This window comes from Fukomys damarensis, unplaced genomic scaffold (assembly GCF_012274545.1).
Source record: "Fukomys damarensis isolate Sample0158 unplaced genomic scaffold, DMR_v1.0_HiC HiC_scaffold_14, whole genome shotgun sequence".
In the NCBI taxonomy this organism is placed as follows: Eukaryota; Metazoa; Chordata; class Mammalia; order Rodentia; family Bathyergidae; genus Fukomys; species Fukomys damarensis.
The window spans coordinates 39133555-39150585 of record NW_022900926.1 but is presented as its reverse complement, the minus strand read 5'-3'; positions in this window follow the sequence as shown (position 1 = coordinate 39150585).

The following is a 17031-nucleotide window of genomic DNA, read 5'->3' as shown; positions in this document are numbered from 1 at the left end:
CTTCCAAGCTAAACTTATTCAAGCTCAAGGTTTGGAAATTTCATGTTTCTGTAACTGTATGAATTGCTTTCTCTCAAAATTCATTGACCTAAAGCTACATTAAAAAAAGGAAATAAATGTACTATAAATCCCTTTATTTTAATTTTAAATATTTTAAAATATATTTTTTAAAGTTTTAATTTATATTTTATTTATCATTGAGAATTATGTTCAGGGACTCTTTTGCTGTAACATTGCCTGTAGTATAGTTATTCTAGACTTTTAAAATACTGCCCTTTTACTTTAAGGATAAATTGATTGGCATCAATTTCTCAAATCATTTTGCTTTATCAGCTATTTTTGTGAATAGTTACTTGCATAACTTCTTTATTAATTTCATGAGTACATTTTAGGTATACAGTATAATGACATTCATCATTAGAGATATGTGCCTTTGCATAATATATCTTGATTCTTATTTTCCCCGTTCCCCTGCCCTCCCTTCAACCCCTCCACCTCTCATATTTACAAAGACTTTGTTTCCATTTTCTGACTTTCTCATACAAATTACATTCCATTCTTTCCTTTTCCCTAGCCCTCCTATTTCCTCTTGGCACCTTTTCTTCCTATTTCATATTATCTATTCTACATTTTGATCCTTATTTGCACTTTCAGTTTCTCAGACCAGAGAAACTATTCAGTATGTATACATGTGCGTCCTATTTATTTCACTTTAGAATATTGCCTCAATGTGCATCCATTTAGCTATAAATGCCTCTATTTTCTCATTCTTTATGGCTGAGTAGTACTCCATTTCATAAAAAAGAAAAAAAAAAACACATTTCCTTTATCCAGTCTCCAGTTAATGGGCAATTGGGCTGTTTTCATGTTTTAGCTATTACCGACTGTGCCACTATGAACATGGTACACTTATAATACTGTGGTATGATTCTTTTAATTATTTGGGGAAGATACCCAGAAGGGGAATAACTGGGTCAAATGGCATAATTAGTGGACTTCATAATCTCCCCAGGCTGTACTGATGCTATTTTTTTTTGCATACTCAACCCCAGTACTGAGTACGCCTCTTTCATGTATGGATTCATTTCCCTGTATCACGAGAGTTCTCTACTATTATGTCTTGTAATATTTCTAATACAGTTTATGAATTTCTTTTAGAGTCCAATCACCCTATTAATTCATTTCCACTTCATATCAAATCTAATTATACCATATTCCTGACATATTAGTCTATATTTATTTTTAAATTTTTACAGCAGTTTCCTCCTCTCTGATTCTGTGTATCTCTCCTATACTATTTCTTCATTTTGCTCACTTGCTTTTCATTGTGATAACATCTTTCTTGCTTGAGATTATTTTCTTATGATCAACATCACTTTCTGTAATTTATTGAAGATTGAAAAGATATGCTTAATTTTTAATGTTTCCTTTGTTCATTTTTTCATGTTACATGTTCTACTTTTTGCTGTCATTACAGCTCAATGATTTTTCATATTCTGTTACAATAAAATACATTGATATCAATTATATGTTCAAAGGAGTCCTTGCTCCTGTGTAATTTATGATTTCATACAGCAACCATATGGAAATTACTGTTTTACTGTGTCTCACAGATCTTCTAAAAGTTGCCAGATTTTATAATCCACTATCAAAGAAGTCACATTCATTAATATCACTGACAATCTTAACAAGAAAGTCATAAAACTTTGGGAAACTATTGAGATCACAGAGGTAGGTACAATTTCTAAATCTTGGATTTTTACCTGAAAGCTTGCATTTTATCATTATCCACAAATGCTGCCAGTTGTTTCCTGTATGAGACTGACTCATTCTCCTTGTTTTGTTGCAAAATGTCTGTAAACTCAGTCAATAGAATCTTAGTTTGTCAGTCACTCCTTCAAAAGAAATGACATTTAATGAAAATATGGCTAGCTTAGTTTGCATTATTTTCCCAGGGTAACTACCCTACTTTGACATATATTAGTACTTTGTGCATGCTTCATATTTTTCTCAAAAATATTTTAAAAGACAGGTCCCCAAGGGATGGACTTTAATATGATTAATAATTTTTACTTCTCCAACATGAAATTGCCATTACTTTCCACTGGGAGTACTATGAAGATTGAAGTGACTTCTGGTTCAGATTGGTGTCTTAATAGATTTCTGCTAAGCACCTGCATTTATCCATCATCACTTTTGCATTGTCGTTGCCAATGTCAATTCCACAAAAAGCTAACTGGCATCTCAATACTGTTATGAAAACAGTTTTGATTCTGAGTACTACGGAAATCGCTACAGAGAACTTCAGGCATCTGTGAGCCTCTTTGGGAGCTACTCACTTCGACAAAGCCATGAAAGCAATGAACTGTCACGCGTCTTGTGGTTCACTGCCTCATGGGGTGGTATTAGTGATAAGATGGAGCCAATCTCTTTGTATTTTAATTGTTTAAATTAACACGTTATTTTTATAAACTACTTAAAAAAAGAAGCAAGAGATGTGATTATCATAACTGTGATCAGCAATGTGGTTCAGGTCAAAGCATACGTATGTATCATTCTGATATCTGTTTTAATATCACCTCTATTTTTTGGGGGGGATTGAACTCTGGTCCTCGGGCTTACAAGGCAGGCCACCGAACCGCTGAGCTAAATCCCCGGCCCCTCACCTCTATTTTTAAAGTAGCTATCTAATGTTCATTTTGCTGTTGCCTACAAGAATGCTAGGGTATTTATGATTAATGTTTCCAAAATATTCACTTTGAATAGTTCATTCAATTATATAATAAAAACCAAAATTATAAATTATTTAATTCAACTTGGCAAAACAAGAAACGTAAATTGAGTCTTTGTAATCAATAACATATAAGTAAATATATAGACAAGATCTTAATCTTTTAGAAAGAAATGCGTTTAAAGTTGCTTATTCTACAGGTGAGGTAATGAATTTCACAAAAGCATCCAATAAGCTGCAAAAAAGTAAATTACTTAAACATGCTAGATATGTGTATGCCATTATTCGTCATCCAGGTCCATTTTTTTTCAGCTTTAATTGAGTTTATTGGTACATTTTAGGATACAGTACAGTTACATTCATTGTTGGGATCTTGTACCTCTACATGACAAGTCTTGATTCTCAAAAAAAACCAGTTCCATTTTTAATGATTTTCCTGAGCTTCACAGGCTATGTCAAATGACTTAACCAGAACACAATTTCCTATTTTCTCATTTATGCGCATCAAACAGACTGTAAACACCCACACTGCATAGAAATCCTTCTATGTCCTGGTAGGTGAACAGTGTTATTTTAAATTTATTTGGCTCAAAGAAAACTGGATTGTGTCTATTCTTCATAGACTGATTAAGTTTTAATCATACTTAACATATTCCTTATAGATTTTGGTTGGCATAATTAAACCAATTAAACTTATAACATAGTTATTCACAAAGATACCAAGAAAAGAGAATTAAAGAAAACTATATTTTTCACTCACTTCATAGCATCTTCAGCTTTTTTAGAATTAGCCATCAATCAATCAATTACATGTAATTAAAAATTAAGGAGATGCTGTTACTGTAGTCACTCCTTGAGTACCATCAGTACTATGGGCTGCTGAGATATTAATGAGATGTTTTACATCATTTATCTCAAAAGATACTTATCAGACTTAAAATTTCAAGGATAAAGACTTGAATATAGTGAGTGCTAAAATGTTAATTGAAGATTTTAATAATATTATAAAGATATGCGTTTAAACTTGACAAAACTTTTCTTAAAGGGCCACATAGCAAGCGCAGCACTCAGGCAACTTTACCTTTATGATATAGATAGCAGCCATGGCTGATTTACAGGAGGCAGCACCCTAGAAAGCCTCCCAGCACCAGCCTAGCAACTCATAGCTACGGTTTATCACCAAGATTTAGCCTCTAACCTAACATTTGTTATGAACTGCATTCTCAGAAGGAATGTGTAAAGTAAGAAGTGGATACAGCGGGGGACGCGTCAACTCCTCTACCTGTCCTGGGCTCTCCAGCTGGAGCCCTGTAAATTGAGTTGGCAAGAGAGATGGACAAGAGAAAAACAAACAGAATTTATTAACACATGATGAGTAACCCAAAAGATTGGTTTGTACTTGGGCATCTTTAGCACTTTAGCAAAGAAACAGAAAATTTGTACAAAAGTGACAAGACAAAGAGAAAGACCTTGAGTCTCCAGGGGCAACCAATTGTGGGAAGGCAAAAGTCAGGGGAAACTAATGGTAGGCAAGGGGTGGTGAGTGAGGCCTGTCGTGAAGATTCTTCTAGTGTTATTTCCAGGGTAATACAGTCTAGAGTATTTCTGGTGATTAACTCCTGCCCTTCCTGGCAGAGAGAGAAAGTGGCATCACTTTGTAAATTTATGTTCTGCTTTTAAGCAAGTAAGAGGATGGCAGAGAGCTTTTCCTGATGCTTCTTAATTGCATCTGGTTCTTAAGTAATTCTTATATCAAAGGGCACATTTGGGGTGACATATTCTAGTTCCCTCCATGGGTTTGCTTTTTATACTAGCAGATGTACACAAAACATCCCTGAGAGCTCTCGATATAATGCACTGTTTAAAAAGCAAACAAGACTGAGTTTGAGCATATAAAAAGTACTATAACACATATTTGGATCTGCCTTTGAAATTGTCACTGATAAATAGATTCATACAAAATTTGAAATAAATGAGCAGAAATCAGTGGATAGTGCCTCATTTATTTTTAGTGCATCGGTATAAAATAAAGATTAAATAGTTGACCAGTCTTTAAGAGATTGATGTGGAAAGCCCTTGAGATTTCGATACAAACTCCAAAATGGTACTGTTTTATGACAATAGCTTAAGGACAAGGAATGAAAAGCTAAGCCTTTGGTGAAAGCATCTGCCACATTGACCACTGTTACCTCTCATAGATCTATTCTCAAATCTGAAGAGAATGTCTAAGCAGAGACGTCAGCTCCAGTATCCTTCCTGCCTCTGTAGGGGGACAAAAGGAAAGCCATTCTGATTCTCACACTCAGACAAGATTCTTCTCCTGGAAGGCCATGTGCCCATACTTGGTGTGCTCACATTCCCTGGGCTGGAAGCCTAATTGCCCCAGGTAAGTTTAAACTTGTCTTTCACTCCTTCTGAAGACTTGGAAACCACTTTCTTCCTAATAGTAAAGTGTTTCTGTTTTCTGAGGCAATGGGCTTTTCTCCACTCTGAGAAGGCTAAGGTTAGCTGTTAATACAGAAATCTTTTGAATAGTTTGTTATAAAAATGTTTTATCTTCTGGCAGCCTAGTGATAGCCTATTGTATTCAGTGAAGATTCCCAATATAAAAAAAAAATTTCAAAAAACCACAAACATTATTTGTACAATTATTTTTGCAGCTTCTCTCCTTTGGCCCCACACTTATGAATACACACTGTGCTGGTCAAGCACTTGTGCCCTACGCAGTGAATTATGGGCTTCTTAGGCTATTGACTGAGTTGCAGGGGAGCGGGGGGTATTGCTGAGGTGCGTACTTAGTGTGAAGGCTGCATATGCTCTCAGTAGCTGTAGGAACATCTCCCATTCTTAGGTTAGATGAGCAAAGAATTTGCAGATCCCTTGATTTATTTACACTTGTTCATGCAATTTACTAATTCACATAACAGTCACCCAGAGTAGGTCATTCCGTGGCTGGCACAATTACCCAGGTTCACTTGTTAATACGTTTAGTTGTAATGTGAATTTGAGCATTTTGCCAAACCATAACTCATAAGGCACAGTGATAAATGGAAGACAAAGCCACCTAGATTCAGTCTTGCTCCCAGATTCAGTCTTGCTCCCAGCAGGGCCAATTTAAGCAGGGGATTTACATGTACCTGGCCTGAGGCAGGGGTTTCCCAGGTATCACTTGGTACTCACTGGACAGATAGGAACTGAGGCTGACAGAATGAGCCAGTGCCCATGCAGCAGTCATTGGCAGGATTAAGCCTTGTACTCAGTTCAGCGCCAGCCCATTCATTGCTCTGTAGGACAGACTCCTAGACTAATGTTTTGAAAATGTTTAAGCAGTGTAGCATTCTATAGGTTTTCCCTGTAGAATCTTGATTTGGATACTGTAATGGGGGAAAATATAAAAGAAGTAAGAAGGTAGAGGAACTAACCCTGCCTCCCTGTCGGTGCTCCTCCACTGTCTGTCTACTGACTTTGCCCCCTTCTTTCTGTTTCTCCCAGCTGTGACAAGCAGTGTGACTCAGGACATTTTAGGAGACAGCTTTAGATGATTGCTAGTGAACAGTGCATGTGCACAAACCTGGCTAAAAGAGAGCCCCTTGCTCACTTGCTCTGTCCCTGACCCTGACCATCCCCAGGAGCCATGTGTGATGGTGACTGTTCATCAGTCACTCTTTCCCTGGGCAACTCTTCTGCCAAGAGGAGAGGCCAAGTAAGTACTCAACAGTTTTCCACATTTGCAGAACGTATGTGTCTTCAAAAGTGTTTACACAAAAGTCAAACTACAGCAAGTAGACCTCAGGGCCACAGATGGCTGTGCATCCCAGGAATGCTGAGAAGGGAAGGAGCAGATGCCAGAAGAGGCAGCACAGAGGCTGGAGAAAGAAGACTGCAGGGCACTTGTTCATTCTCCAAGTTTTTCTAAACTCTTCCTCCATTCTTGCCTCAAAATGACCTCTGCAGAGACACAGTGTAACCTCACGGTAGTGTCCCTACGGAAGCTTAAAGGAACTCTCTTTGGTTTCCATTTATTTCAAAAATAGTATTATAAGGAAAATGCTCACCATTTTACAAGTTGTCCCAGCTAGAAGAATCTTGGTATGGGCTTTGAACGTAGCCCTGCAGTCTGGATACTTGCTCTCAGTCACCCTTAGTCTGTACCCTTCAGGCACCCTTCCACAGCTTCACTATTAATGACAATTTTGGGGACAGCCATAGAGTCTGGGAAATATTTTTCTAATGTTTTGAAACTTATGGGAACTCTGATTAATGTACATTCCTGGCAAGAGTTATGTTTCTGAGATGCATTACTGCCAGTATATTTTTTTTCCTATAATGAGATTCCCAAAATGATTTTTTATACAAATAACTGCTCCTTTAGAGTAAATAATGACATAGAATTTGCATCTAAACTTGTATTCAATAAATCATGTTTGTTGATGGATACTTTCAATGCTAGCATTATGTTTTCTAATGCAAAATTTAAACACTTTACTTTTTATTGTTTTTTTAATGTTATGAATCCTCTGAAAGGATATTTTGTTGATTGTTTCACTATAGCTTATCCTTTTTTATTCCTGGACACATAAATCAAATAAATCCTATCTGCATTAGTAACTTCTCTCTTGGAAATATTTAATAATGAATGATGACTAAGACTCAATAAACTAAGCTCTAAATGATGATTCTCCAAAGTGCACAGAGATGATAAAATGCCAGGGACTCTGACAGGACCATTTCTGATAGGACCATAAGAAGAGCCTGAAGATAGTAAATTTTGAGGGTTAAAATCCATTAATTTATACAATATGTCCTATGACCCAGCCACTATTCTGAATCCTTACAACAAATCTGAACAGAGTAAGAGCTCGTAGTCTATGTAAGAAAATGCAAAACTAGAGTGCAAATGTATGTTGAGGTTTTCTATTTGCTCTTTCAGTAACCATCTCACAGGGACATGTCCTACCCTGTCATTACTCTTTCACTTACTTTCACTTATTAAGCAGGATGTAGTTACACATTTGTAATTGTGTCATTGATTTAAAATCCCTCCAGTTTTATTTTGTGCTCAGGTTCTGGGCCCTTTTGTGAGTTCCTCCTCAATGCTCTTCTCCAGCAGCAGCTTCAAGATTGCTTTGGCACCCAGACCTCCTTCCCTTCCTTAGCTACACAGACTATGTTACTAGGTTTGGGTAGCCTGGTCAATAGAGGTAAGGCACCTCTGATTCTCTTATTCAGCTTCTGTCTAAGGGCTTGTGTCCCTGAGTTTCAGAGATGGTCCTTTCTAATTGACCCTTCCTCTTCTAGTAGTAGGGGAGCTCTGTCTGGTCTGGAGTGGTTTTCTGCACCTCTCTCAGGAGGAAAGGGCATTTATTTCCACCAGTTCCTATGTGTCTTCATTATCTCTGGTTGGTTGTGCTTGCTGTCTTTCCCCAGAGGATGGTGCTCTCAGTCCTCAGACAGGGAAGACTGGGTGGAGGTCAAGGCTTTCCTGCTGTAGCTGTAACTGCCCCACCGTCAGGACTGCAGCATCAGAGCCCTCCTCTCTCTCACTGCGTCCCTTCTTTCTCATGGGCACACAATGGGCTGGGAGAGACCGCTGGGAGCTGGGGACCCCCTTCATTGACACCTGCAGCTTAGTGGTGTTCTATGCAATCACTGCATCTTACTCTTACTGGCTAAGCAACTGGATCAAATGTTCAGCTGGATTTTTTTCTACTTGCTGCTGTAGAGGCCTTGGATTCCCCAGCTTTCACAGATGAGTGCCCAAGGCCCTATTCTCCATCTTTCTTTAGATTTTGGTGTCTTCCCTCTGACTTAATCTTTTCTGATAGGTTTAACAAAAGTTATGTCCTATAGCTATGTAATATTGCTTTTTGTTAGCATAGGAGTACATGCTGTTTTACTCATTTTATTTGAATTTTATTTTGGTGGATTGAACCTAGGAACTTCACACTGAGCTATATCTCTAGTCCCCATTTTACTTTTTATTTTGAGATAGGGTCTTGTTCTGTCGCTGAGTTGCTCAGGATAGGCTAAAACCGCAATTCTTCTGCCTCAACCTCCCTAAGTACCATAATTACAGGTGTGTACCAACATACCCAATCTGTTTTAAAATTATACAATATAGTATTCTATATGAATCACATATACATATAGAATATGCAATAAATAGCATGCAACATAGTATACTATAGCATTTGTAGGCTTTTTCCTATAAATTGATGTGCCTTTTCAAGATTTGTACATTTAGTCTTTCATTGCTTTGGTTTTCCTATATAGTTTACATGTCTTCTACAGCTATTTTAAAAATTTATTTATTATTTCCATTTAAATTTTTACTGTAAAGACTTTTAGAGGGAAGTTTTTTGACTGCTCATTTGTACAAAAGTTATTTTCCTTTTTTTTTTCACCTGTTACAATATTCTGTATTGTGGCTCTAGCTTTCTATCCCCAGTTGCTGTGCAGGTGTACTCTTGTTTTCACAATTCATGGCATCTGCGCCTAGTTGCCTTTGACTTCTGAAGCCTTAGAAACTGTAGAAGTCTCTATCAGCAGACTTTGATTTATTTCATTAGCCACTGTCATGAGGCAGAAATTCCCATGTCTTCAAAGCAGTCTCTGAGATCAGAAGTCCTGTTTTTGTCCTGGGTCTGCATCTCCGGGTCTCTGGACCCTCCTGAGGCCATTCCTTGGCAGTCACAAAGCATCTGCCCTTGACTCAATCTCAGCTCATCTCAGCAGTTTTGAAAGTTTGAGATTTTGGGAAACTTCTGAAATCTTCTATTAATAGGTTTTCTTCTTGCATTACTTCTCTGATTCAACATGACTGTTTGCTTAGGCTGCTTTTATCCAGTCTTGATGGTCTGAATTGATTTTGAGAGAACTTTTATGGAGTTTGTATTTTCCATTTTTTTGTCTGTTTCATAATTTAGCTGAATCTGCATTTTGTGGTTTGCTCTCCCTGCATTTTTTTCTCCTTATATTGTATATTTATCTGTAAAAAGGTAGGAAAATTGTTAAGTGAGTTCTCATAGGTTGATCCTACAGTGAACTACTAACATTTTACTCTTTTGAGACTTTTGGAATTAAAAGTTGAGCGACATACAACGATTAATGATTCAATGATTTCCAAATTGAAGAAAAAAATTAATGAGTATTCTTTCCTGGACCTTATGGTGTAAAGTATGTTCATTACTAACTAGACTATGTTTGTGAAATAATTGTTCATTGTCAAAAAGACATTTATAATTTCTAATTAAAGTTGCTAATTAGCATGAACATTATGAGCTACTCACACAGAATTGATAGAGTAATAGACAAAACAAATAAGAAATTTTAATTAGTCTGTGCAACCTTGATGCTGATAAATTTGCATCCTCCTCTTTGCTCTTCAAAATATTGAAAACAATTTTAATACACCAATTATAATCAACATGTACACATTCTGAGAAGTCCAAAACCTCATATTGTGAACTATGGAGAAATAACCTTTAACTTTGTGTTTTCTTGAACTTAAATTCCTTTGCAGTTTTCTTTTAAATGTCCAGTTTTTGGTACCCCCCCAAAAAAAATCCAGTTTTTCATAGAAAAATGTGACTACAGCAATTTCCATATGGTTGAAACATGAGAATTTTAATATCTTACTGGTTCAATAAGAAACTTCTGACAGAAAAAGTAGTTAACATATTGTTCAAGTTAATGTTTCAATTTCCACAGCACCAGAAATGCCCAGTCTTTTTGAAGCTAATGGTTTCCTTCTTCTTTTTTCTTAATTTTTGTAAAACATCTCCTAATTAGGAGGAAACTATGAGCAAATAATTGGGTTTGTGGTGGTCTTAGTCACTTTTTGGATGTTGAAACACAATTCCTAACACCCACAATAAAAATGAGGAAAAGATTATTTTGGCTCTCAGTAAAGGTTTCAGTCTCTACCTGGCCTGCTCCAAAGCAGAATGGCATGGTGGGAGTGCCTGAGCAGGGGAAAGCTGCTTACCTCATGGTACCCAAGAAGCAGAGAGTGAGGGGAGGGGCTGGGAAGACAGATAGCACTCATTTAGGTCATGCCCTCAGTGACCTGCCTCTTCAAACAAGACCCTACTACTAACAGCAAGTTGGCTACAAGGTCCTATAATCCAATCACCCTCACAAGGCCTGCCTATGATCATAAGTAGCTTTGGGGGAACATCCAGATGGGAACCTTAATAGTGTTTTAGTTTAATATAAAGCAATTCAAATATGCAATAATATATAAAAACCAAAAAGTAAAAATGATATTGTCACTATGCATATTAAGGAACAAAAAAAGAAAGAGCGTGTATGTCAAATTTTAGCATTGACACTTTCTCCTCATTCTGAATTGACCAGTGTCTTAAATCTAGACCTCGATATTTCTATATATTCTTTCTATTCTTACTACATGTGTAGGGAACCTTGGGGGATTTTTTGAATTATTTTTAAAGTTTCAATTGAATGTCAATACATTACATGTATCTTTTGAATTTTGTTTTTTCTATCATTATTATTATTATTCTGATATTTATATACATTAAATATGTAGGCAAACGCTAGTTCGTTAATTTTCTGTGTGAACACAGAAATTCCTAGTGAAACAATTTCGATGTTAACTCATTTCTTGATTGGTTTTTGTACTTTCCAGTCATTTATTGTTATACTGAATGATTTTATAAACATTCTTACTATGAGTTTTTTATCTATCTTTTTGAAGAGCAACCATTGTCTATTTCATGTATGAAAATATTTTCTAGTGTGTCTCTTAGTTTTACATTTTCTTGAGGTGTCACTTGGTAAACATATATTATTAATTTTGATGCAATCAAATTCATCACCCTTTATCTGTTAAGCTTTGTGGATTTTTAAAACCTAGGTGAGGGCATTCCTTAATTTTATTCTCTCATAAAATCCTATGTTTTTCATTAAAAGTTAAGTTTTATGCTTAAAATGCTAATGTGCATGGAATTCATCTTATTTACAATTGTTCAACACCATTTCTTTTTTATTAATTTTATTGTTACATTGAAGGTGCACAATATATTAACATACAGTGTTGGAAATTTACACCTTTACAAAATCAAACTTGGTTCTTATTTTTCTCCTCTTTAATTCCTCCACACCTCACTATCTACAAAGACTTTGTTACCATTTTTTTATATTCTCATATTAATTCCATTCCCTTCTTTCCTTTGTCCTGCCCCACCCATTTCCCCTTCCCCTTTGTCCCTTTTCTTTCTATTTCAAATTATCTATTATATCTTTTATTCCTTATTTACACTTTGTTTCTCATACCAGAGAAACTATTTGGTATTTACACATGTGTCCTATTTATTTCAATTAAGAGTATCACTTCAATATGCATCCATTTAGCTATAAATCTCTCTAATTTCTCATGTTATATGGCTTAGTAGTACTACTTAAAAACACACACACACACACACACACACATTTTCTTTATCAAGCCTCCCATTGGTGGGCAATTGGCCTGCTTCGAAGTTTTAGCTATTACAAATTGTGCTGCTATGAACATAGGCAAAAACATACCACTGTGGTATGATACTTTTAATTTTGGGGGGAAGATACCCAGTAGGGGAATAGCCGGGTCTTTCAATCCTGTTTGCTTGAGGAATCTCCATACTGATTTCTACAGTGGTTGCACCAGTCTGCACTCCGATCAGCAGTGGAACAGCGTTCCTCTTTCCCCACAACCCCAACAGCATTTGTTATTGGTTGATTTCATGATAGGTAGCCATTCTTACTGGAGTAAGGTGAAATCTCAACATTGTTTTCATTTACATCTCTCAAATGACCAGTGAGGTTGAACATTTTTTCATTTGTTTATTTGCTATTTCTACTTCTTTGTTTGAGAAATGTCTGTTCATTTCAGGTGCCCATTTTTGGATTGGATCTTTAAATCTGGGAGGTCTGATTTTTTAAAGTTCTTTATATATTCTAGATAGTATACCTTTGTCTGTGAAACAGCAGGAGAAAAATTTTTCCCACATTATGGGTTGTCTCTTCACACTGTTGGTGATTTATCTTGCAGTGCAGAAGCTTTTTAATATGAAGCTTATTGTTTGTGCTAGTTCACGGGCAACTGAGGTTCTGTTCATAAAAGCTTTTCCTATGCCATTGTCTCCAAGAGTTCTACCTAACCACTCTTTCAGTTGGTTTAGTGTTTTTGTTTTAATATTTAGATCGTTAATCCACATAGATTTTAGTTCAGTGCATGTTAAGAGACATAGGTCTAGCTTTAAACTTGGCAAGTTCAAACTCAGTTTTTCCAGCACCATTTATTATACAGGCTATCTTTTCTCAAGTGAGGGTTTTTGGCTCCTGTTTTGAAGATGAGGTCTCTGCGTGTGTCTGGAGTTGTTTCTGCATCTTTTAATCTGCTCCACTCATCCTCAGGTTTGTTTCTTTGCCAGTACCATGATGTTTTTATCACAGAAGCTTTGTAGTACAGCTTCAAGGTGGGGATTGTTACACCCCTATCTTGTCTTTATTGCCTAGAATTGCTTTGGCTATTCTAGGTCTCTTCTGGTTCCAAATGAATTTTTGGATTGTTTTTTCAAGGTTGCTGGAATTTCAGTTGGTATTGCATTGAATCTCTATAGCCATTCTGGAAGTATGGCCATTTTCACTATGTTGATTCTTCCTACCCAGGAGCAAGGGACATCTTCCCATTTTCTGATATCCTCTTCAATGTCTTTTTTCAGAGTGCTATAGTTTTTCCTATCTTTATTTCTTTTATTTTTCTTTTTTTTGTCAAAGTGCTGTGGCTAATGTTTCCAAAACTATATTGAACAGGAATGATAAGGGACATCCTTATCTTGTTCCTGATTTTAGTGTGAAGGATTTCAGTTTTTTACCATTTAGTATATTGGCTATTGGTTTTTCATAGATGGCTTTTATAATATTGAGGTAGAGACCATCAATTCCAACTTTCTGTAGGGTTTTTACCATGAATGCAGGTTGGATTTTATTGAATACTTTTTCTGTATCTATTAAGATGATAATTTTTTTGGTCCTTGCCTCTATTGATATTGTGTATTACATTTATTGATTTGTGTATGTTGAACCATTTCTGCATCCCTGGGATGAATCCCATCAGGGTTCATGATCTTCATGATGATCTTCTATTTGCAAGTATCTTATTAAAGATTTTTGCTCTATGTATATTAGTGAGATTGGCCTATAGTTCTCTTCTTTGGATGGGTCTTCCTCTGCTTTGGGGATCAAGGTGATGCTTGCTTCCAGGAATGAATTTGAGAGTATTGCTTCTCTTTCAATTTCATTGATGAGTTTAAATGGTAGTGGCAGTAGTTTATTTCTAAATATCTTATAGAATTCAGCAGTGAAGCCGTCATGACCTGGTCTTTTCTTATTTGGTAAGTTTTTTTATTACATGTTGAATTTCATTGATTGATATTGGATTATTTAGAAATTTTAGGTCATCTTTATTCAATTTTGGTAATTCATATGAATCTAGGAATCTATCTATTTCTTCTGTATTTTCCATCTTATTGGCACAAAGTTTCTCAAAGTAGGAATTGATGACCCTCTGGATTTCTGCTGGGCCCATTTTAATTTCACCCTTTTCATTCCTAGTTGCATGGATTTGGGCCTTTTCTTTCCTTTTTTTGATAAGATTGGCTAAGGGTTTGTCAATTTTGTTTATTCTTTGGAAGAACCAACTCTTATCTTCATTGATTTTTTTTTTTTGGATTATTCTCTTAGTCTCCATTGCATTGATTTCTGCACTGAACTTTATAATTTTCTCCTTAGTATGAGCTTTGGATTTGTCCTGTTCTTGTTTTTTTAGAAGCTTGAGGTTCAGCATCAGGTTGTGTAACTGAGCTCCATCTGTTTTCCTAGTATGAGAATTCACTGCTATGAATTTCCCTGGTAAGACTGCTTTCATTGTGTCCCATAGATTTTGATATGTTGGATTGTCATTGTCATTTAGTTGTAGAAACTGTCTGATTTCTTCTTTAATTCCCTCTATTACCCATTGACTATTCAGAAGTGTGTAGTTCACTTTCCACGTGTTTGTGAAGTTTTTGATGTTTTTGTTGCTACTGATCTCCAATTTTATCACACTATGGTCTGATAATATACAGATTACTTCAATTCCTTTGCACTTACTTAGACATGTTCTATGGGTGTGTATGTGGTCTATTTTGGAGAAAGACCCATAATCAGCTGAAAAGAATGCATATTCTGATTTTGTGGGGTGGAGCACTCTGTTAACATCTGTTAAGTTCAGTTGTTCAAGGGTTTGATTGATTTCTAGTATTTTGTTGTTTATTTTTCTCCAATTGATTTATCTATTTGTGACAGTAAGGTGTTAAGGTCCCCCACTACTATTGTATTAGTGCTTATTTGATTTTTCATGTTCATTAGTATTTGTTTTATCAATTCAGGTGCACTAGTGTTTGGTGCATGTATATTTATAATTGTCATCTCTTACCCTTGGATTATTCCCTTTACAAGGATGTATTGCCCTTCAGTGTTGATTTGAAATCCACTTGATCTGCAAAGTGCTACTCCTGCTTTTTGTGGGGTTCCTGTCACATGGAGTATTGTTTTCCACCCTTTAACTTTCATTCTATGAGTTTCTATTTGAATTAAGTGTGTTTCTTGTATGCAGCATATTGTTTGTTCTTCCTTCTTGACCCATTCTGCCAGTCTATTTCTTTTGATTGGTGGATTGAGACCATTAACATTGATGGTTATAACTGATATGTATTGACTTTTCCTTGTCATGACTTTTTCTTTTTGTTGGACTTTTCCCCTTTCTGTTTAATTTCTTGTCATGACTGATGGATTCATTTTGCTGGGCTTCCTGGGGTTGTGATTCTCATTGTATTTGCCTAGGATGTTGTTTAAAAGTATTTAGAGCACTGGTTTGGTATTCATAAAGTTCCTAAGGTGACTTTGTCATGAAAGTATCTCATTTCTCCACCAATTTTAAATAAAGTTTTGCAGGGTACCTCACTCTAAGTTGGAGGCTGTGCTTTTAGGGCTTGAAATACATCATTCCAAGCTCTTCTTGTCTTGAGTGTTTGTGTTGAGAAGTCTCCTGTGATGCTAATAGGCTTTTCTTTGTATGTAATTTGTTTCTTTTCTCTAACTGCTTGTAGAATTTTGTTCTTCTGTTGGGTTTCTGGAGTCTTAAGTACTATATGCCTATGTGCAGATGTTTTATCATGGCCAGATGGAGTCCTATATGCCTCCCTTATCTTTATTTTGAGTTCTTTCCCGCTATTTGGGAAGTTTTCAGCCATTATTTCTGTGAAAAATTTTTATTTTTTTAATATCATCTGCACTTTCTCCTGTTTCTACATTTGACTCCAATCAGTCTTACATTATTCATCTTTGCATCATCCAGCAGCTGCTGCATTGATTTCTCATAGTCCATTGCTATTTTTAAGAATTTTTTTCCTTGTTACTAATTGCAATCCTATCTTCTGTATCTGAAATTCTATCTTTGCATTGGCTCATTCTGCTGGGTAAACTTTCAATGGAGTTTTTAATCTCCTGGAAATTTGTTTGCATCTGTTTTATGGATTCCATTTATTTCCTATTTTGGGATTTCATTATGTTCCTCAGCTCCTCTATTTTTTAAAAATCTGTGTTTACTCTAGATTTATTAATCATGTCTTGTTCTATGGGCACAATCTCTGCTGTTACCTGAGAAATCATTTCTGATTTCATTTTTTTTTCAGATTCTTTTTTTTTTTTTTGCCAGTTCAGGGGGTCCAAATGGTTGAGTATCAGATTCTTCCATCTCATTTTCCTTTTGGGTTGCCTTAGGTGATCTAGAAGTCTGTTTTGGGAAGTTGTTTGTGTGTCTTCTCATTTCAATAGATTCAGCCCGCTGTGCCTTTGTTGGTACAACTTTTTGCTCACCCAGTGGTCTTCAATTCTCAGCAAGCCATGGAGTGATCTTTTCTCTGTTGCTCACCGGTACACCAATTCCTGGATTCAGACTGATCTCCTTTTGAATCCCTGAGCTGACCTGTTGTCTGGGCAGACCTTTTTCTGGGGCCTAAGCACAGTTGGGATGGTATCTAGTTGTGTGCCTCTTGCCTGGGCTTCTATGTACCTATTATCTGGGAGGGCCTTTGCCTGGTGGCTGAGTGGGTGTGCCTGAGCCTCTGGGGTTGGGGTGGATCCCTACCTGGGATCTGCCTGCAGCTGTACCCACTCTGGACCACATGGCTGCTCCCCGAGCTCAATACTATTTCTTTCCCCATTGATATTCTGTAACACTCTGTCACATGCAGAGG